The sequence below is a fragment of the Triturus cristatus genome, chromosome 1_1 (genome assembly GCF_964204655.1).
Source record: "Triturus cristatus chromosome 1_1, aTriCri1.1, whole genome shotgun sequence".
Lineage (NCBI taxonomy): Eukaryota > Metazoa > Chordata > Amphibia > Caudata > Salamandridae > Triturus > Triturus cristatus.
Genome location: NC_140579.1, coordinates 360,369,204 through 360,393,807, shown reverse-complemented (window position 1 = coordinate 360,393,807; position 24,604 = coordinate 360,369,204).

The following is a 24,604-nucleotide window of genomic DNA, read 5'->3' as shown; positions in this document are numbered from 1 at the left end:
GCTCAGTGTGGTTAAATTGTTGCCTTTGCACCCTCCTACCTGCCTTCATTTTTCAGAGTCCGTGCCCCTGGCCTCTGCCTCTCAACAGTATCCTAATGAACAACTAGATTGCTAACATTCTATATTTATTACAAAAGTGTGGAACGCCTGACATCATCTTGATGTAATCAAAACTGTAATACCTAGAGCATTCCTTTAGAAATTACATATATGAGAGGGTCTTATTGGCATCAAAATTATGGTTAGTGCTCTAAAAGACTAAAATAAGGACATTTTTTCTGAGTTTTCAAATAGCGACAAAGCACTTTTAAATTATTTGTTATCTTTATGTTTTTTTATCTAGTTGACAACTTGATTAAATGTTGCACTTAGGGGAGAGGATGTGGTGTTACTTCCAGAACTGCAGACTTTGCAACTGGGGAACCAGGTTGAAGTTTCTGCTTCAGCTCGACATTCTGTGATTCTGGTCAAATCACTTAGTCTCCCCATGTCTTCAACCAAAATGAATTTGTTCTTGTGTGATGTAACCAATGCTCATGTAAAGCACTCCAATACCTGACAAGTCTGCACTATATAACACTGCAAAAACACAAAATAATAAGTGTTTTGCACACTTCTGTCATTGGGCTATATTTGGGCTATATCTGGGTGATTTTGGGCTACATTTGGGCTCTTTTGTCTCCGGTGGCCATCTTGGGAGATTTATTTGTTATGAAGTTTCCTAATTTCCTCATGTACTGCAGTCTCCTCAGTCGGAAATGCTTTCAGTTTTTTACTTTGATTCCATCATGAAGGTATTCAGATATGTCACACATTTGCCATGAATTCTGAATGTTAGCACTCTAGTTGCTCATTAGATCACTGTAGTAAAACTACTGTTCACCATGGAAGTCTGCTCCTGGTATTAAAAGTGCATGTTTCAGTCTGCATGTCAGAATTTTTTAATGAAATAGAAGAGGATTTGAGAAGTCACTCAAAATGTGCCCTCATTTTCTTTCTTCAGCATTAATCATAATTTCTATGGCAAATTGAACCCCCTCATTGTGTTCCTTTTTAAATTAAATGTTTTAAGTGTTACCAGTTTATTCCAATCAAGATGGCTTCAGGTGTGCCATACTTTTGTCATAATGAAGACAGTAAGTGCTCTAGTTGTTTTTAAGAACATTCTTGGACATTCTGTCATTGGGCTATACTTGGGCTACATCTGGGTGATATTTGGGCTACATTTGGGCTCTTTTGTCTCTGGTGGCCATCTTGGGAGACTTATTTGTTATGAAGTTTACTAATTTCCTCATTTACTGCAGTCTCCTCAGTAGGAAATACTTTCAGTTTTTTACTTTGATTCCATCAAGAAGGCATTCAAATGTGTCACACATTTGCCATAAAATCAGAATGTTAGCACTCTTTTTGCTCATTAGATCACTGTAGTAAAGCTACTGCTCACCAGGGAAAACTGCTGCTGGTATTGAAAGTGCATGTTTCAGTCTGCATGCCAGGATTTGAGAAGTCACTCAAAATGTGCCCTAATTTTTCTTTCTGCAGCACTAATCATACTTTTTATGGAAAAATGAACCACCTCATTTTGTTCCTTTTTAAATTAAATGTTTTAAGAGTTACCACTTTAATCCAAGCAAGATGGCTTCAGGTGTGCCATACATTTATCATAAGTAGGACGGTTAGCTCTCTAGTAGTTCTTTGGAACACTCTGGAAAGCTGCAGTAGAACACAAAGGAATCAACTGACAGTCTCTGCCCTTCTTGGATGTACATGTTTTACTGAGAATGTCAGACTTCATTCTCACATGACTGAGAAAGATAATGTGAATTTACAGAAAATAAGCTCTCAGTTTAGCTTATAGATCACCTTCCAAACCTCTGTGGTAAAAGCATGAGAAAATATTTTTCTCTCAATCATGATATCCCAGCAGAAGGCTTTTTCACATGGTGAAATCACCTTAGAACATACCACAATTCCTAAAATGAGTATGGTACCATCAACAAATGATTTATAATGTAACTAAAGTCTTAAAATCTTCTATTAACTGCAATGCTTTTTAATGAGGTGCTATCATGTATATTGGTCCCAAGATGGCTGCCAACACTTCTTGGATGAAGTGCTGACAGCCAATCAGATCTCAGGATGAGATGTGTGGTTAGGCTCCGCCCACATATATATATTGATTTAAATGCTATTTTCTCAGGAACTACTGAACAGATTTACACCAGACCTACAAAAGGCACTTCCTTGACCTGAGTACTACCTCTCTGCCAAATTTCAAGTAACTCTGTTCAGCCGTTCGGGCTGTAGCTGTGTCTAAAGGTCCTATGGAAAAATGCATGGGAAAAACACGTTTTGGGACCCCCCTTTTTTCTCAGCCCCCGCTTGACGAATCCCCCCGAGACTTTCAGGGTAGGAGCGGAGCGTAGCGCCCCACCTATTTTGAAAATTTCGCGAGGATTCATCGACCGGCGCCAAAGTTATTCCAAATAGAATGTTGCGGATTTCCTATGGAAACAGGGTCCTAACTATAACTATCTACTGGCGACCGCCAGTAGATAATATATATATATAGCTATCAGTATTCTGGGTAGCTAGAGATGAGTTTATTGTTTTAGTTGATGATTTTGGCATGTATATATAGCTTATTGATTATCAATTGATGTTGATATATGTATTAACACTATATGTTGAAGTCGTATTAAGTTCTATGTAGTCTGTACGGCTTCTGGGATGTAAGAAGTCGGTGACAATTCCGTAGTAGGACAGAGGTAAGCGCTGTTCTCGGGAAAGACGGGATTGTGGTTGCCCGTAGGTACACGGGGAAACGCGTAAAAATTGGAGTTGCGCGTCGCATTGTCTGGGTTCGATTCGGTGACATCGCTGTGTGTCGCCATTAGAGACAATTTCTGTGTGAGAGAAGTGTATATGATAGCAAAGAGTTATTTGTGAAATTTCAGTCTAAAGTACCAGGAAACCAGTAGGTATGCCGATAACGCTTTTTACTGGAAAGGTAGCAGGTATTCTCTGAGCTTGTTAGAAGGACAAGGTAGAGGTAAGCGCTGCTTTGTTAACGAATGTTATAATTCTGTAGTAGGACAGACTGTACGCTGTTCTCGGGAAAGCAGGATTCTGTGTGAATGAACAGTATTTCTTTGTGTGAAAGTGCGTGAATGAAATAGCATTTGAATTAATTGCGGAACTCTGATGTTACTTCTCAGGAGCATTACGTTTCCAACTATGTGTTTTAATTCCGGAGAGAACAGTTAATTAATGCGTGGTAGAAGGGTGAAGTAGAGGGATGTGCTACTTTGCCAACGGACGTAATAATTCTGTAGTAGGGCAGAGGTAAGCGCTGCTCTCGGGAAAACGATTCTCGTGGGAAAGGTCTTTTGCTATTCTATGGTTAGCGGAGCAGACAATGGAGATGTTTGTACGTTGTAACTAACCAGTATTGTAAATTTGAAACACAGTCTACCGAGTAGTTTTGTAAAGGAGGGGTAGACTGAGGACAGGAGTAAAAGCCGCTGCTGCGACTGTAGACGTCAGAAGGACTTTGCTGGGATTGGACAGCTAGTCAGTGACGTAGACGCTCCAGGTTTGGTGCGTTAGTGTGAGTCGCGCAGGGATTGGAAGTTGTGATAGTGACGTAGACGCGCCAGGATTGGTGCGTGAGTAAGAGTCGCGCTACTATTGGATTAAAGATCATACCGTGGTATAGAAGACTAAAAGAGTTCACGAAAAACAGAAAAATGTATTATCATTCACCCGAGAGAAAGAAAAAGTCTGTGTTCAGTAAATTGAAAAATTTATTTGTAAAAGACAAGAAAATTGTGACTAGGGAAGGACAGTTACTCCCTCCGGCAAAGACCCCCGCATCCTTTATGGTTGCGAAATATGGGTACCATACCTGTATTTGGTTAGACAATTGGGTAAAGTATACAAAGGAAGACGGAGTTCTAGCGTTTCCAGAGGACAGGTCTTTTAATTTGGCCATATTAAGGAACTTACGGGAAAGGATGATGAGTTTAGATCCGCGACCTAGGCCTACGCAGTTCGAGGCATTGACAGAGTGGGAAGATGAGATGCATGAGCGAGAAAAGCAGAGAAATGGATCTAGGTACCGGTATATGTTCAGGCGGCCGAATGATCGAGAAACTCATAGCGATAGAATGAGGAGGTGGCGAGATGCCAGTATGACAGAAGGATTATTTCCTCTTAGAACGGAAGGAGAAAGTGGGGGAAGAAAAAGTCTAGAAAAAAGAAATCATGTAGAAACCCGGAGGTATGGGGCTAGTGACACAGATGACGATGTTTTAGATGATGTTTTACAAGAACCCGCCTCCATACAGACAGGAACCAGAAACGCCCACTACAGGAACACCAGTAAGGGAGACTCTGAGAATCATTAAGACAGAAGTTATGACCCCAGAAGTAAAATGGAGAAATTCACTTAAAGAGAAGGGGACTAAGGTTGAGAATGAAAATTCTAGAGAACTAGTAGAAACCACCTTAGAATTGACTGAGAAAATAAGGGAACTAACGAAAAATCTAGAAGGAGTTACAGTTCCTGTGACCATAGGTCCTGTTATGCCTATTTTTGAGAAGCAGAAAAACAGTGAGCAGGGACTAATCGTTCCGTATGTGAACCAGAAACAGGCAGAACAGCCCCTGATGAAAACGAAAGAAAATTCCTGGGAACATGCTATGGGTAAAAGAGAATTACCTGTGTCAAAGAATCCATTTTATTGTTCTGATACTGTTGAGAGAAACCGAAGGGTAGAGGGATCGATGTTAGAACCACAGAGACTGTCAGAACCAGGAAATGCAGAAAAGTCAGTAAGCATAACTACTGAAGATTTGAATGACTGGCTAAAGGGTTTGCAGGATAAAGAAAAAGAATCACATACCATTGATGTTGCAAAGTTAAGGATGGTGTTAGAAGAATTGATAGTAGGGACAATTCCAACAGAAAAGCTGAAAAACTACCAAGATGAGGAACTACTGTTCCTATGCAAGAGCATCACCTGGAGAGCGAAGAATTTACATGACAGACTAGCAGAAATAGCGAGTGAAATGGGAATTGACATGGACAAGGTAAAGGCATTACAAAAGCCCTACCGAGTGGATTTTACAGAAAAAGACATTGAGAATCTGAACGCTGCAGGACGAATAGGGCAGATTAGGGACATAATCACAGTATTAAGAAAATGGGGAGATGTGGATAAATGGAAGAGCAGGTGGTATAGAAAGCGAGATGACATCTCAGACAGAACATTCCCTGCGTTTCCCGTGAGAGAAAAGGAAAAAGTGGTAACGGAGTTACCTATGAGAGAGATTCCAGGAGGAGGATATGTGCACGTCCCATGGACCAGACAGGACATTTTGTCATTTACCAATGACTTCCCTAGATTACGGGAAAAGCCGGTCGAGTGGTACAGACAGGTAGACAGATTTGTGAAACTGTCAAAAGTGTTGTGGATTGATCTAAATAGCCTGTTTGATGTAATAGTGCCAGCAGATTTGTGGGCAGAATGTAAGATAGTCATAGATTGGCCCACCAAAGAATACCCGAGGGATCCCAAAACAGGAGACCCAGAGGTCATGAAGAAGTATGAACAGGTCATGGTCTTCTTGAAGAATAAAGTGCCCCCGAAAGAAACAGATTGGGTTAAAATAGATCGAACACATCAAGAAGCGAAAGAGTCAGTCCATGCATTCTATGAGCGGCTAATTCTGGCGTTCAAACAGTTTAGTGGGGATGACAGCCTGGGAGAAAAGGACCTGAGTCATTTTGTGTACAGATTTGTGTATGGTCTGCGTCCTGAGATTGGGGACATGATCAAGCAGCACACCGTGGACTGGCAGAGTAAGAAAATAGATGAGATCCTGAGACATGCTAAATACTTTAGTGATGAAATTGAGGCAAAACAGCGGAAACTAAAAGAGAAAGCAATGTGGGCTCAAGTAAAAGTTGCAGAGATGCAGGAAGCTCAGCTAATAGAACAAGCCAATAATCCAGGCATAAAATCAAAGTTTGGTCCAGGAAAGGGAAAGGGTAACATTGAGGAAGCCAAGAAGAAGTTCCCTTGTCACAACTGTGGCAGGTTAGGGCATTGGAAATCCGAGTGTAAAAATCCACCTCTTGCTAATGATGAAAATCCGTCATTAAATCCACAGGTGCAATGTGAGGGGAGTGGCCCATCGCCACAACAGCATAAGGCTGTCGGTCTACAGAATCAAGTGCCAAAACCACCCTTACCACAGAGCCGAAGTACACAAAGATATAGCAAGGAAACGGGATTCTACAATGAAGAACAGGTAAACAAACCGCAACGCGCGAGCGCTGTGTCACAATATTGGATGCACAATGATGAAAGTGAGCCAGAAGAAATCTATTGACGGTGCCGAAAAGAGGAAGCAGAGTGCGTACTTGGCGCATCTCTAGAAATAGATCAGACAGGACCATTTGTAGATGGGAAAGTTAATGATGAAAATATTACTTTCTTAGTAGACACTGGAGCTACACGATCCACTGTCAGATCAGCAGATGTGAAAAATCTTCCTCTTTCGGATGAAACAATCCAAGTAGTTGGTGTGTCGAACACCCAGATAAAAACGTATCTTACTGATCCTGTAAAGGTCAGAATAGGGAAATTCTCAGACATGCATAGATTCGTGGTGTGTGACACCAGTCCTGTGAATCTATTAGGGAGGGATTTGTTGTGCAAAATGAATTGCACCATATTCTGTACACCAGACGGAATAGCTTTTGAGACACCAGATGAGGATGTCCTGTATAAAATGACCATAGCTAATCGAGAGTGTAAGGTTGCTGGAACCTATGCAGTATTCAATCCAGATGAACTGCCCCCAGAATTGAAATGTAGGCCTGATGAGAAATGTAGACCCAGTGAGAATTGCTGTAAAAGAGGGAGCTGTTTACCCCAACATTCCACAGTACAGACTGACCCCAGAAATAATAGCAGGGGTAACCCCTTTAATTGAGAAAATGATCCAGCAAGGAGTGCTGAGGGAAATAATGAGCAGTCCATGTAATTCGCCTATCATGGGACTGAAAAAGCCAAGTGGGAAATTCAGGATTGTACAAGATTTGAGAAAGGTTAACATGATTGTCGTTTCCTGTTGTCCAATTGTTCCAAATCTCTCAGTTATTTTGTATCAGATCCCGCATGATGCAGAATGGTACACAGTAATTGATTTATGTCATGCTTTCTTTTCCATACCTTTGCATCATGACAGCCAGCCACTTTTTGCATTCAGGTTTGGAAACCGTGTTTTGGCATGGTGCCGAATCCCACAGGGGTACACAGAAAGCCCTTCCATTTTCAATCAGCTGTTAAAGAAATCTCTGGAAAGCCTCACCATGCCTGAGAATTCAGTTTTGGTCCAGTATATTGATGACCTATTGGTGGCGTCAAAGACACGTGAAGCTTGTGAAACAGATACCATAGCTTTGCTAAATCATCTGGCAGATGGAGGACTTAAGGTATCTCCAGCAAAACTGCAGTACTGTAAGAAGGAAGTGACATACTTGGGTCATAACATTGAGAAAGGCCTGAGGAAAGTAACCATAGACAGAATCCGAATCATTAGAGGAATGAGAGCTCCAATGACCCAAAGAGAAGTAAGAATGTTCCTAGGAATGGTTGGGTACTGTCGTCAGTGGATAAGTAACTTCTCCCTGATTGCCAAACTATTGGTGAAATTGACAAAAAGTGAGGTGAAAGACCCCCTTGAACTGAACAAAGAAGAATTGGCGGCATTCAAACAGCTGAAAAACAGTCTTTGTGAAGCCCCTGCACTAGGTATTCCAGACTATGAAAAGGAGTTTGAGCTATACTGTAGTGAGAGAAATGGGTGTGCACTTTCAGTGTTGATACAGAAACATGGAAGACAAAGAAGGCCAATAGCCTATTTCTCATCAATGCTAGATCCAGTGGCAATAGGTCTGCCAGGATGTCTGAAAGCGGTAGCGGCTACATGCCGAAGCCTAGAGCAGAGTGAGGGAATTGTGATGGGGTATCCAGTAAAAGTGTTTGTACCCCATAGTGTGGCGATCCTTTTAACAAGGAGCCGAACACAGTTCATGTCACATAGTCGGCTGACTAAGTATGAAAAGGTCATTCTAGGTGCAAACAATGTGAGTCTGGAAAGATGTGTGAATGTGAATCCAGCTACACTTTTGCCTGACGCAGAGAGAGTGGAGATAAGAGAAGAAGCTGATCATGATTGTCTGGATGTGCTTGATTATTGCACGAAACTCGTCCTGATATAAGAGATCTACCACTGCCAGAGAGTGATCATGTGTTTTTTGTGGATGGATCCTGTTTAAGAACGGATGAAGGAGTGTTGAGCGCAGCCTATGCAGTATGCACAGTTTCAGCAGTTATAGAGGCATCGCCCTTGAAAGGAGTTAGATCCGCCCAAGTAGCTGAAATAGTGGCATTAACCAAGGCATGCAAGATTGGGAGAAATGCAAGAGTGACTGTGATGACTGATAGCCAGTATGGCTTCGGAGTTGTCCACGATTTCGGCCAACTATGGCTGCAAAGAGGTTTCCTGACCTCAAGTGGAACTCCCATAAGGAATGCAGAAGTGGTTGGAAAATTGCTTGAGGCAATACAAATGCACAAAGAATTGGCTGTGGTAAAATGTGCTGCTCATGGACAAGGTAGTGATTACATCACTACCTGAAACAAATATTCGATCAACCGGTCTAAGGAAAAGGAAATGTCTTTTTGCTCCATAATGTTTACTAACGTTGTGGGAACATGAGATGAAGTGAGGCAATTGCAGGATGAGGCAGGGGATGAGAAAATGAGACAGTGGGTAAAAGCAGGATGTGCCCCCAGAGAAAAGGATCATGTGTGGGTCTATCGGGATGGAAGACCAGTAATGCCTGATAGCATGATGTCAACCATGGCACAGATGTATCATGGCCAAGGACATCTGGGAAGGGATGCCATGATAAGGGCCTTTAAACAGACCTGGTATAATCCAAGATTCAGGCTGATTGCAGAGAGTCTCTGTCAGAGATGTTTGACATGTCAACAGTACAATCCAGGAAGAAAAACAGTGGTGAGTCTGGGTACCATAGGTCGGGAAGGAGGACCTTTCACTAGAATGCAAGTAGATTTCATTGAAATGCCCCCTTACAACAAACTGAGGTATGTTTTGGTGGTAGTTTGTCTGTTCTCTAGGTGGGTGGAGGCATACCCGAACAGAAGAAACGATGGAATCACAGTGGCCAAGCTGTTGTTGAGGGAATTCATCCCAAGGTACGGGTTCCCAATAACTATTGAATCAGACAGAGGAGGATATTTCTACAATGAGATCATGAAACTGATTTGTGAAGCATTGGGTGTACAACAGAAACTGCATTGTGCCTACCGACCAGAGGCTTCTGGTGTGGTCGAGCAAATGAATGGTACCATCAAAAATAGAATTGGAAAAATGTGTTTGGCCACAGGTTTGAAATGGCCTGATGTCTTGCCTCTGGTCTTGATGACCATTAGGTCTACTCCAGATAGAACCACAGGTTTGAGTCCACATGAGATCATCATGGGACGTGCCATGGGACATGTGTTTGTGCCAGTCAACAAGCTGATGACTATAACTGATGACATGATTTTGGATTACTGTAAAGGCCTGGCTGACGCAGTTCATTCTGTGTTTCACCAGGTTGGAGCGGATGCCACCACTCTTGAAAGGAAACCAGCCCATGATTTGAGCCCAGGGGATTGGGTAAGGATAAAAGTACACAGAAGAATCTGCCTGGTTCCAAGGTGGGGAAGGCCAAGACAGGTCATCCTGACTACAACAACTGCTGTGAAGTGTGCAGGACTGAAGAACTGGATACATGCTAGTCACACTCTGAGAGTTGCAAATCCAGCAGACGGCATTGGAAAAGAATACTTTGACGAATCAGAATCAAGTGATGAGTCAAGCAGTGAAAACACAAAAACAAAAGAAAACCCTGAAAGGGGGGAAAATGAGCCAAGACTAGTTCAGACCCCCAGAGAGGAAATTCTGAGGAAAAGATTGCAGATTTCAGACACTTCAGATTCTGGAGACGAGCAAAACGCAAGTGGTGAACACAGAAAGAAGAAAAGAACATTCAGTCAGAAGTAACATTTACACCAAATGAGAGAGTAGAAGAAATTCCACCTGAGAAAATACTGGAAGAAGAAGAGGAAGGGACAGTTGTAGAAAGAGAGGGACAGATTGCGGAAGATCCCCGAGGAGGTGTAGGGAACTGCAACATCCAGACAGGTGAAGGGACAATAAGTCAGCAAGAAGATTGCGTGCCGGAGATCCGAGGAGGGACAGAAGTAGGGCCAACCAAAGAGGTGGAAAAGGAGACTTCTGAAAAGGAAAAATCAAATGAAACAGAATCTGAGGACAGCGAAACAGAGATACCAGAAGGTCGAGTTCTGAGAAAGAGAACTTGGATCGAGGAGAGAAACGGCAAAGACGGCAAAACAAGATGGAACGCCAAAGGAGATATTTGGCCAAATAAAATTAAGAAATTAAGATACAGATTGACACGAGCTAAACCCTCAGAGGCTGAACAAGTGAATGAAGTAACTAGTCAGCATCCAGAGAAAGAGGGAGAAACAGAAGTGTCAGAAGCAAACAAATGAGCAAGGAAGCCAAATCAGAAATATAAGTCACCTGAATGGACGTACGTGGCACTGCCTGAACAAGGAGAAGAGGCAGATAGTCAAGGAAATCCAGAGGAGACTTGGCTGAAACTGATAAAAGAAGAAGAGACTGGGGAAATCCTGAGAGTTATCTTATCCGACATCGGAGAAAAAGCGGAAGATCAGGAAATCCTGCATGTGGATGACGAGAAAGAAGTGAAAAACGACGAAAGGCCAAGCTGAGTAAAAATATTTGGACAACCTGATAAGTTTAGCTTTAAAAGCTAAAGGAGGCGGAATAGAAGAGGCTAAAGACACGGTTAGATCTAACAAGATCTAACAAGATGGCTAACATAGATGATAACAAGAGTAGATGTACCTTCATGAGAAGATGGTGCAAGACATGTTGCTGTTGTACAGGACTATTAATGCTTCTTTGGAGCGTACTCGCTCTTTTGATCTCTTTCAAAGTAACCCTAGATACATTAGCAGGACATACTGAGAATATGACTAATATAGTGAAAAACTCACAAAAATTAATACCGGTTAGAACAAGCACAGAGCACGTACATCAAGATAGGTCAATAAATGATTTCTCTAGTAATGTGTTTTCAAAATGATTGTATGAATATGTTAAAACAATGGAAGTAAGGGATTGCTACGTCTGCATGCAATTACCTGCATCTGTTTCAGAAGGGGTGACTTATCATCACCTCCCAGCAACTTATGGAATAACATGTAGCGTCTTGACTAGTATATTTCATCAAGTAGGGAAATTAGAGTATAATTTGTCTAACATAGATAATATTCTTGGACGATTGCCCATGAATAAATAATTAAATCCAGCTAAAGATGCTAATACATTAGGAGAAATCGTTATAGAAATCAAAGGATTAACCCTAGAATATATTTTTAAGAACAATTTAACTTGCAGTTTGAAACCAGAAGAGAAAACATTTTTGGATATGGTTGAGGAAAGAAGATTGAAAATACACAAGAATGCAGAAGGACATAAAGAAGGGGAAAACATTTGGGCAATAGATGGGAACAAGGAAACACAAGGTGATGTTAGACCTACCATAGCTATAGATTCACCACAGAAAGGCAAATTATGCATCATGAGAGAAAGATCCCAGTATGATTACATATATATAGGGACAAGTGAGTGTCATGATACATACTTCATTGCATCTGGATGGGGATTTAGAGGTGGAGAAGACCCAGTTTTCCCTGGATTGTATTATATTTGTGGGAACAAGGCTTATTACAGATTGCCTGACCATTGGTATGGCACATGTTATGTAGGCCTGGTTTTTCCAAAGATCTTTCACATGAATAGAGTAGAAAATAGTGGACCAAATAACCTACTAATGCGTAGCAGAAGAGAAACCTGGTTAGAAATTGTAGGTGATATTTTTGGAGCCTTAATACCAGCAGTGGGAATATCTTTGAATGCAAATAATATTCGGAAACTGTCCACCATAGTGGATCGTTTGTCAACAAGCACAGCTGGAGGATTTCTATTGGTAAACACTGAATTGGTTGCCATGCTTGCTATGATTATGCAAAATCGACTTGCCCTTGATATTTTATTGGCAAAAGAGGGTGGAGTCTGTGGAATGCTGAAAGTTCAACATTGTTGCACTTACATAGCCCTGGACGCATAAACTTTAGCTCGGCGCGAGGGAAGGCCTTGTTTCCTTAAGGAGAGGTTGAGCACCCGTACATACTTCATTGTGGAGGAGGGGTACATCAGAAGAGGGGTAGGTAACGGGGGCACACTGACATGGGGTGGGGGAGGGGGGGAAGGGGACTGTGTGGGAAGGATGTTTCTTCTCCTGGATAATTGGTAGCGACGATAAATGTACAGTACTCCTTTGAAGGGTGGGGGTAGTGGAACGTGTGTTGAGTTGTTGCTTTGAAAACAAAAAAAAATGTTTCAACAAAAAAATTGTTGCACTTACATTCCTGACGAAAGCAAAGATCTAAAAGTCTATATCAAAAATATTACAGAATTGCATGATAAAATAAAACCACTGGAGGTTGAAAGTATCTGGACTAGAATTAGTAATAAGATGGCTGCTATAAAAACTTTCTTAGGTAAATTAGGTAGTACTATAATAAGGAAAATATTATTTCCATTAACCTGTGTGATTTTTGTATTATTATTACTTAGATTAGGATGTATGTGTTGTAGATATAGAAGAAATAAAAAGAAGTTTAAAAGAGAAATTTACAAAAAGAGAGAAAAGAAACCAGAAAAAGATCTCAATGAAATGGAAATGGAAGAGTGGAAGGAGAGTATGTATGATAGAACCCAAAGAGAAGATGAAAGGGAAACAGAATTTTAATTAAGCAAAAAGACATTTCAAAAAGGGAAAACAGTTGAAATTTGTGGGTTGTTTGGTGGTGATAAAATCACCAAAGGGGGGATTGCTGGAGCGGGTAAAATAAAATATTTTGCTATACCCAATCCATTTATATATGTTTATATTAAAATGACTAAACGATAAATGTAATGATTAAACAGTGTGCTGTGACGAACTAATCATCCTCATTAATCAAGAGAACATACGTGGGAATGCATTTGCATGGCTAAAATAATAAGTGAACTAAGATTGTACGCATATTAAAAAATATATGTGTAGTTTAAGCAATGTTTATGTGATTTGCGCTTAAATAAACCCGCATTAACGGCTTTAATTGTCGCATATGGCTAGATAAACGCATACGCAAGGGAATAACATTGTTTTATTCATATTCATGTATTAATTACGTTTTGTGTTTCTTTACCTTAAGTTGACTATTTTGGCCTGCTAAAAGAGGGCCGCCAACTGAATCCATGCTAAAGTACATGACTTCATGCAATTGACAGCAGAGGAAGGCGTCTGCACTGACTACGTAGCAACCTCTCCTTGAACCCCTGAACCAGGTCCATGAAGACTACTCTGGGCGAGATGCCAATGTCCCTGAACATGGAAGAAATGTTGCCATTTGGGAACCAAAAGCCACCTTTTCCACAATAGACTGATACTTTCCTGACCTGGGAACGATTTTCCCATACGCCTGGTTTAATACATCATCCGTATGTGAACATTTAAATTGTTGCTTAAAATCTTGGGATGGGGCTGAATTCAGCCAATGAAATGACTAGAAATTATGAAATGTTTCCTTTATATGTAAAATTTCAGTATAAATATTAGTAGTCCAGAGAGGGAAATTAGGTTACCACCCTACGATCTTGAGACGCACCCTGATCGATGCTATTCACGACGCTGACAGCAGAGGACGGGACGCTAGACTCTTTGATGATTTTCTGAGGACCCGATTCTGACTTAGAAAACAACAATTAGCCAGAATAGGTAATTATGACTCAAGATTCCATTGCACTTGTTAGGATTTTGACTTGCAAATTTTAATTAGATAAAGAAATTGATTGTTTGAAGAACTGTGTCGGGTGGTTATTTCTTGAAATGTATATTTTATTAATATAAGAATTGAAGTGTTTATCATCAAATCACTAGTACAACTAAATGATCCAGTTGGCCTCCGGATGGAGGAATTGTCAGGATAAATAAATAGATGTGGTTTCCTCCATCCAAGGGAAATAAAGCTGTAGTTCGGAAGGGGAAATTAAACCCAATCTCCCCTGCAGGCACGGATAGATTGATGGGAATGAATGTTGGTGTTATGGGCCCCACCAGCGTGTGATGTGTGTATGTGCGTGTGACTGTGGAATCATTCCGTCCGTGGAAGCAGGAGGAGATTTTGTGTTCTGAACTGCACCATAACTAGGGCATAGAACATCCCTAATCGTTTTACTTCTTCTGAATGTCATGGAAGGTCTTTCTGTGATCATATTACCAATTCCTGGTACCCCTTTCAGTAACGCCCAATGTTTACCCAGGGACTTGAAGACCTCATGGTTTAATGTTGAGTAGGTAGTGATGTAAGACAGTCTCTGGATTTCATGGTCACTTTTCTTTTTGTAGCAGTTTAACATGTCCTCTCTTTTGATGGTCTGAACTTTACTGACTGCTGTGTCAAGTAAATGTGCATGATAACCTCTTCTTTTGAGTCTATCTGTGGCCTTTCTAGAGTGTTCAGCAAAGTTAACCTCCTTACTACAGCTTCTGCGAATATGCAGAAGTTCCCCATAGGGGACTGCTTTCTTTGTGGAGGGAGGATGTGAGCTGGTAAAATGCAGAATGCTATTAACAGCTGTTTCTTTCCTATGTAATGTACTATGAATGGTCCCCCCTTCAACATACAATTCCATATCTAAAAAATGGATTTTCATTTGGGACATTTCAAGAGTAAACGAGACATTCAGTGCATTATCGTTTAAGAAATTGTGATATTCCTTCAATTCAATGCCAGTACCAGTCCAGATGATAATGATGTCATTAATATAGCGGCCCCAGAATTGGATATGTTTAGTCCAATCTGAGGCCGCCACTGACCATGCATGGGTAAACATGCTCCGTTTACTTCCTTATTTATAGTGCTGGCCTTAGGACGCCGAATACGGATACAGCTCCCACATACTTTTTTCGGATGCGGCTAATACCAACATCAAGTAAGTTGACTACTCGCTTTCGTTGAAGCTTGTGACCTTTTTGATAACTGACTTGGCTATCGTGACCATGCAGCGATAATGTATTTCATTAACCTTTAATATAGGTCGTACCGTCATATTGAGGTCGGGCTATAGGTTCTAATATTAACCCCAAATAATTCCTTTTTTCTTAACGATTAGCATTTTATATTTTTTGTCTACACATGAATTAGGATGATTAGACTGTCATATGTTACTGTTGCGATTGCTAATAAACAAAACTTACGATTATGGTACCTTTTCCCCATCGGATGTTATTGGCTACAGTCTTTCCCGACATTTATAGATACAGCGTGCTCTCTACATCGTTTGTCTTGGCTAGTACCAACTTGCTTTAGACGCAATGCAATACAGAAGTGTAAACAGGGGGGTCATTATTCTCTCTTGTCGGATGATATTGGTTACAGTGTTTCCCGATATTTATAGACATAGCGCGTTTCTATCGTGTGTCCTGGTTAGTACGATCTTGCTTTAGATGCAAGGTAATATAGAATCTTTGTTCTGTAAACGGGGGGTTATCTTTACTTTGCATGTGGTTTAGACCTCTTATACTTATGCCTCAGACAGGGGGTTGTAGTCTGTTTACGTTATTTGAAATCTTCAATTATTATTGCTCTTTTCACTTATTAAGTGTCATGATTTTTGTAGTCATTTATCTTCTTCCTTATGTATATGATTCTCTTAGTCACGTGTCTTTGCCAATGTAGCATTTTTACTTTTATATTATAGGGGTTTTATTTGACTATGTATAAATACAGATACCTGATGGGAAATAATGACCACAGAAATTTTTGGTACTTTTGGAATCTTCTATGCTCTCTCGTATTGCTAAGGGCATATATTTTTACTTGGAATTGTTTCTCCTTACAGATAACTCTACCAACATACATTTATTGATGATCTATGCTTCACTGTGAGCTACATCATTGTGCTTTAGGTATGTCTGAATCATACTTATTTTTAGTCTGTGTTCTTATTCTACAACTGGTTACAGACACGCCTATATTAATATGTAGATTTTCTGGCTAATACATTTTTGTAGACTTCGTGTCCAGTTGTTCTTTGACTTACTTGCCAGAAGACACGATGTGTACTTACATCATTTTGGTAAGCCAGTTCTACTGGCTACTTTAAATTTTCTGTACCCAAGCTTGCTTCGGGTTTTAAGGCAGTTTTTTTCTCTTATTTTCTTTCCCTCACCTCTTTAACTTTTTTCTATTATGATGTTCATTTTCTTTCATTAAACTGTGGTTTTTGTTCTTCAGGTATCATTCTTTTCACGGGTGCAAAATCGTAGTTTATTAGATTTCTAGTCTCTTTGGATTTACTTGTCGTTTTTTAATGTGTTTTTTCACACAAATTTTGGCTTGACACAATTTGGGTTTTCTTTATCTCTCTATCTTGTCTTACTTTTCTTTACTGTAAGTCTATAGTCACTGTAATAAAATGTTTTTTCTTTGCCTTTTCTAAAAATAGTTTCATGTCGTATGCCATTACAGCCCTGAAGAAGCCCATGTTTGGGCGAAACGCGTTGGCTGGCTGTTTTTATATGAAATGCAACAAGAAAATAAAAGATCGGAAAAACATTCACATGCGAAATGCTTTATGTTGAAATATTACTGTTTATTTGATTACCTTTGCTATTATATTGCCTCTCATTCAAACAATTGTTAAGTATATATTTGCGATCTACAAGCAGCAGATCGTTTGAGGTGGGCAATATCGCATATTGCTAGTGACTGATTCTGGTGGTGCAGTCTCTTATGACCCGGATGCTTTTGATTACTTTTTATATACAGTATAACACGTTTGAACTCATGCAAGAATTCATCAGATGCAATCACTGAGGGCCGAGAAGTCACTTGCTACTTTTAAATGTAGCTACAGACAATGAAAAAGGACAAACATCCATGCATCACTATCGGATTTTAAAAGTGGAAGTGGGTTAGTTTGAATTTTTACGAACTGTTTAACACGAAAACAGTACATTTTTAATGGCTTTCTGCCAAGGTAATCCTTCAAACATATTGCACAACTTTGCATTACGATTTTCAACACTGTAATTCATTTTTATGCATTTGTCCCAATATTTTGGACCACAGCACCCACAATGCTTTGTAGTAGTTCAAAAATAAATGTTTCAATCCTTCATTGTCTCATGATGTTTTTTGATCACCCTTGATGCATTGAACTTTTACTTCTTTATTATGCCTTTAGAGGATATATTTCCATGTTTGGCAAAGTCATTCAATATCAATATGCTATCAAAGGAATGCCGCTTACATTTAAGCCCAGTTTATAAATTGATTTGAAAACTTGCCTTCTTCGATTATTTCTGATGACACGATGTGCAAGGGTAAATTACCCCTACAAACCCTGGCTGCTTCTATAGGCTTTCTGAGTCCGGCCAGCCCCCACACACGGTGGCCTGCCAACAATCCTCCGTCCGCATTTCAAGTTACAGCCGGCAGGCGTCCATTCATTTATTTCCAAACCATCCACTTCCCGCAATGCCGGGGCCTGCGATGGCGGCAGCAGCCGTCAATATTTCATGAAAAAGGGCGGGTCTGGACTTCCAGAAAAACACACAGCGGCACGCCTGAGTACAGCAAAATAGCCTTTATTGTGCACACAACAAACAATACCAATAAAGGATATTGTGCTGTTCTCAGGTGTGCCGCTGTGTGTTTTTCTGGATGTCCAGAACCACCCTTTTGCATGATATATATATATCTATATCTATATATATATCACCTACTGGCGGTCGCCAGTAGGTAGTTATAGTCAGGACCTATTTTCCATAGGAAATCCGCAACATTCTATTCCCAATAAGTCTGGCGCCGGTTGACAAATCTTCGCGAAATTTTCCAAACTTTTGGCCAGCTCCGGTCCGCTCCTATCCTGAAAGTTTCGGGGTGATTCGTCAAGCGGGGGCTGAGAAAAAGGGGGGTCCCAAAACGCGTTTTCCCCATGCAATTTCCCATAGGACCTTTTGACGCAGCTACAGCCCGAACTGCTGAACGGAATTACACCAAATTTGGCAAAGAGGTAGTCCTCAGTTCAGACTCGTGCCTTTTGCTTAAAGGGTGTAAATCCGTTAAGTAGTTCCTGAGAAAATTAGAGTGAAAAGAACATATATATCTATGGCCTCGGAGGATCCGCGCACCCTATGCGCACCCTGAGCGCACCCTCTGTGAACCGTGCGCGCACCCTCCTGATCACGCGCTGAATGCTAATTGGCTGTCAAGTGTCTGTCAACATTCGAAACCAGGAACTGTTGGCAGCCATTTTGTGCCTCGGTAGAAGCGAGGCTGAGGAAGTAAGGGAAATAAGTGTGTGAAAGATGTAAAGGGGGCAGGGTAGAAATACTCTGACCCTCTAGTGTTGCTTAGGGGGTCCCAGAAGGACCCCCCAGAGCCCCCTTTTTTTTTTTTTTTAAACGGCAAAATGCGCGCAGGGATCCGACTGTAAAAAAAAAAAACAAAGCGCGGGCTTTCGCGCTTCCTTAATAATTAGTCCCCGGGGTGCCAAATCCCGGGGGCAAAATGCATAAAAAATTAAAAGGGGGGTCCAGGGGGGACCCCCAAGCCCCGGGGACCACCACCCCCGGGGCTTTATTTATTGAGGTAGGGGGGCTGTGTGGCCCCCCTCCTGGAGCCCTCAAGGGCCCTGGAGACGCCACCCCCTAGGGCCGGCTCCTACAGTGTCCTGGGGTGCCCACCCCCAGGACACTGTTGTTTGCTATGAGAGGGCGGGAGTCTCCCGCCCTCCCATAGCAAACTTCGTTTGGATTTTGATAGAGCAGGGAAACCTGCTCTCTCTTTCAAAATCCAAACATATTGCTTTTCCACACGGGGAGCTGCATGTCAGCAGCTCCCCATGTGGAAAAGCAGTGCCGGCTCCCGAAGGACGCGGTGACCGTGGGGGCGTTGGGGCCCCCCTCACGGTCCCCAACATTTTTTATAAGCCCCAGGGGATGGGGTCCCCGGGGATAATACAAATTAGTGATAGGGGCTATTTTTTTTTTATGGTAAAATTAGGAGTCGCGCATCCTATCGCGTTGGGTGCACGATTTCTCTTGCGAAGGGTGCGTGGTTCAATCGCGCACGAAAATATGTACCCAACGCACACCGTATGCGGATCCTACACTACAATCGTAAAATGGCGACAATGTTCCGCACAGGGATCGAGAAAGGTGCACAAATCCCAAACAAACTTGGAAAAAAATAATAATAACAAAGTATTAAAACTATAGTTTAAAAAATATAAATAAAAATATAAAAAATAGTTTAAAAAAATTACAAATATTTTTTAAAATAAATTCATTAAAAACAAATAATATTTTTTAATTGTTAAAAGAAATAAGTAAAAAAAACTTGAAAAAATGGTGAAAAACTATATAAAAAAACATAATTAAAGGAATTGATACACTGAAAAATAAAGATTTAGAAATCCTATGAAAATCATTAAAAATCATAGGTTTAGAGATAAGTTATAGATAGGATTTAGCATTTAAAAAAACTTTGAAATTCACTTAAAAAACCATAGGTTTCAGGTATGTTATAGTTGGGAATTATCATTTAAAAAACCTTAGAAATTCACTGAGAAAACCATAGGTTTCAGGGGCGTTATAGTTAGCTGGACATTTCCCTCGTACAAAACCCTTGAAATTCCCCCGTTATAGTTAGTTCAGCTAACTATAACTCGCGCCCCCACAATGCACTGCTGATGATGTCACATATTACATCACTCATGACATGGTCAGTGACATCACTGATAACATCACTGATGACATCTCTAAATTTCAAAGGTTTTTTAAATGCCAATTCGTAACTATAACGTGTATGAAACCTATGGTTTTTTCAGTGAATTTCAAAGGTTTTTTACATGCTAATTCCTATCTATAACTTATCTCTGAAGATATCATGAAAAGCATTCTTTTTTAAAAGTAGGGTGCACATTAGTTTTGTGGAAAAGCATCTTTGTGATTGGTTAAGAAAAAGCAGTTTCAACGTGGAGTATATATCATAGGATAAAATTTGCTCAGCTCAACCACACCTGCTACTTGCATTTGGAAGGCACTGTTCGAACTTAAAACAATCGTCAACTTTTAACCTGCACGTGTCGTTAAATGTTCGAGAAAATGTTACAAAAAAATATCGTAAAGTTTAAAAAAATTAATGAACTTTTAACCTGCACGTATTGTAGAATGTTCTAGAAAGTGTGTTGATAGAATACGTTGCACTTCTGACTTCTATGTGTTGTTAAATATTAAAAAAAACGGTTCAAATGGAAAATTAAAAAGAAACCAATAGAGAAGTTTTGAAACCTAAAAGAATCAAGGAACTATTCTAATTTATTCTTTACATGTATTTATGTGTGCAGCAACAAAATTATAGACACAACAGCACTAGGAAGAGGAAGAAGCAGGGAGTGGGGGGAGGGAGGGAGATGGGCAGAATGGCACACATGCACAATTAAGTACAACACACATATAGACTAACAATGGCCAAAATGAAACACACCAACAAGGAGCACAAGTCACACAACCTGCCAACATCACACCACTGAACGAGCATAGAAGTGAAAACCACGCTGCATTCATACAGGATGTGTACAAAGGCCAGTCGTTGGTGTTGTGGGATGTCTGCGACCGTGGTCATCATGGATGAGATGCCCAGCATGTGGCACATGGTCGAGTTCACTGTGTGTTATGTTGCCAAACGGCTGCTCCTCCCTCCCACGAACCCCCACACTTTTATACGGTGAGCTGTCGTTTCTCGTGCACTCATACGGCACGCCATTGTAATGCCTATTTGCGCATGTCCTGCTACATTCCAACTACAACATCACAGTGCGGTTTGGAGGTGGTGCATGCCACTTTACAACATCGACTGCTGCGGCTCTTGTAAAAGGCCACACCAGAACACAGAGACACACTTACCGCACTTCCTGTACACGGACATGTCCGAGACACCCCGTTCCCCTTGCCAGATAGGCACACCCCTGCACTGACCTGTGAACAACAGACCAGCACACGCCAGTTGTGCATGCAGGAGGATGCGTATGTAGCTACACATCCAGGCTCGCTGCCAACGCTGAGGTGACAGCACACTGTGATGTTGCAGGGCTCGTGCCTATCATGCTAAGACAATGACCACAGGGACACACTTACTAAGATGTGGGTTTGGGGGGCATTGGCGGTCCTGGATTTGTTGAGATGAGTCTTCTGGCCCTCATGGGTATCCCTGTATCATGCTCATTGACTCTATGGCACCTGTGGGTGTTTTGGTGTGGCTCTTGGCTGTGTTCCCTTTCATGGTGCAGGTAGTTGTCCTGCTTAACACCAGCAGAAAGCAGGTGTAAAATGCCTGGTGCTAACGTGTCTTATCGCCGGAATTTGTTTCGCATTGCAATTGGTGTGAAAGTTGTGATGTGATTTTTTTCGTGTGCACAACAATATACGAACTGAGCAGTGTATCTCGTCAAGATCCAGCACCTGACGCACTATTCCCAATCAATATAAATACAATGAGATTTCTTAACCTCTTGAGTGCCCCGCCCTTTCCACGCCCTGTGCCGGGCGTTTCATTAGCGGGCGGGGCTCATGACGAGATAGTCTCGTCATGGGCACAGCGCAACCGCGGCCCATGACGAGACCATCTCGTCATGGGCACTCAAGGGGTTAATAGATTTTGTGTGTACACTGTAAGTGCAGCCAATACCTCAGTGCAATACAATACAGGATTTTAGTATTTAGAATAAATCGCAAAGGTGCACCTCGTGTCTTTTTGCACGGGAACGGCTACTCTCCATTTCATTATCAGCACTTTAACGGAAGTAAAGTTGAGATAAATCTAACACACTATTCAGAAGTTGGTGCAAACTGCAGATATCACCAGTATGCCAGCGATAAGTGCCCCAAAATTTAACACCATGGTGGACTCCATCAAATAACAGTAATAAGAACAAGAAAGAGTCACACAGCAGTTAAGAGAATAACCAAAAACGTTATTATTTTTTTTTTCAAACTTTATTTTTTATAATAATAAATATATAAACGAAAAACTATTTTCAAACTTTATTTTTTTATTAACATATATATGAACAATAAACTAATATACAAAATGTAACAACAATAACAAAAAACAACAATGCGGAACACTACTGTGGGGACAATAGATGCCGACGACAGACCTGGAAAATAAGAAAGATTGTTAAAAAAAAACAACATGGTATTCTCAACAAAATACCACAAGAAACAAATCACAGATATATAAAATGCATACAGCTAACAAAATTTTATAAGTTTAACTTACAAAACTGTAAATGTTGCCGCTTTAAAATATTTACCGAATCTGAAGAAAATGTTTTGCAGAAGGCACCACACCAACAACATTTTTCTTCAGTGGTGAGGAAATTTTTTACTTTTTCCAAGGAGCAAACAAAGACCAATGCCACCTTCTTCACTCGCAAGATTTGCCAAAGAGTTCTGTTACGAGGGGATCCTAACAAAAAATACTCGTGCGGCACAGCAAGTATGATGAAACACCTAAGGACCCTTCATCCAAACAATCTTGCACGAGAAGAGTGCAAACAGATGAGAAACACTCCCGTTCTGTATCTGTAAAAAAGAATCACAAATAAATGTATATTAATAACTTTCAAATTTATACTATTCCATTACTGTGCAAACACATTTTATATAAAAACTGACTAAGAAACTATAGCCCTGAACCACAAGTGTGACGATCGTTAAAACACTACATGCATAGTGCATACTACTTTGAAGCAGTTCATGCCCTAAAGCCTACCTCACTAAAAGACTACATGCTAACTGACTAAATGATTACCGTACTATAAGGAGACACACTGGGTGAGTGACAGGGTGTTTGCTAGAAGAGTATGAATACTAACTAGGGAATTGAAGGTGTGAAACACAACTGTGTAGGTGATTAGAGGACTGCATCCATACTGCATAGGCATTTAAAGCAGTCCATGCGCTAAGGCCTGGCTCACTGCATGACTACTTGGGTACTGACTGAATGATTAGAGTACAGCAAGGAGAGTGCCTAGGTGAATTTATAAGTGCTAGGCTTTTCGCACAGGGAATGGATTAGTACTTGGTACTGAATGGGTCACTAGAGGAGTGCAAAGGCAGTGTCAAGTGCTGGACTGTATGGATACTGACTAGGAAATTGAAAGTGTGAAAGACAAGTGTCTAGGTGGTTAGAAGACTGTATGCATAGTACATAGGGGTTTGAAGCAGTCCATGTACTAAGGCCTAGCTCAGTGTATGAATACTTAGGCAGTGACTGAATGATTAGAGTACTGCAAAGATAGCATCTCGGTGAATTTATAAGTGTTTTGGTTTTAGCACAGTGAATGGATTAGTACATGGTGCTGAATGGGTCACTAGAGGACTGCAAAGGGAGTGACGGGGTATTTCCTGGAAGTGTATGGATACTGATTAGGGAATTGAATGTGAGAAAGACAATTGTGTAGGTGGTTAGAGCACTGCATGCATAGTGGATAAGGGTTTGAAGGAGTCCATATACTAAGGCCTGGGTCACTGGATGAGTACTTGGGTACTGACTGAATGATTAGAGTACTGCAAGGAGAGTGCCTGGGTGAATTTATTAGGGTTTGGCGCTGTGAATGGATTAGTACATGATGCTGAATGGGTCACTAGAGGAGTGCAACGGCAGTGACAGGGTGTTTGCTGGAAGTGAACGGATACTGACTGGGGAATTGAAGGTGTGAAAGACAAGTGTGTAGGTGGTTAGAGGACTGCATGCATAGTGGATATGGGTTTGACGTAGTCCATGTGCTAAGACCTGGCTCAGTGCATGAATACTTAGGCAGTGACTGAACCATTAGAGTACTGGAAAGAGAGTGTCTAGGTGAATTTATAAGTGTTTGAGTTTTGGCACAGTCAATGGATTAGTACATGCTGTTGAATGGGTCTCTAGAGGACTGCAAAGGAAGTGACAGGATGTTTCCTGGAAGTGTATGGATACTGACTAGGGAATTGAAGGTGTAAAAGACAAGTGTATAGTATGTCAGAACACTTTTATTTGAAGCAATCTATTTGGTACTTAGAAACTGACTAAATAATCAGACTACTTCTAGGACAGTGCTTAGGTAAAACTTTTAAATTTTCTGTTCTGCCACAGTGAACAGAATAGTACATGGTACTACACCTTAGTGTCAATCCCTGACTCATTTTATCAATGCATAAGCAAAGACTAGCTTCTAATGCTACTAAAACTTGACAACATGAGAGGTTTTAAATTAGTTATGTCAGCAAATACACGATGTT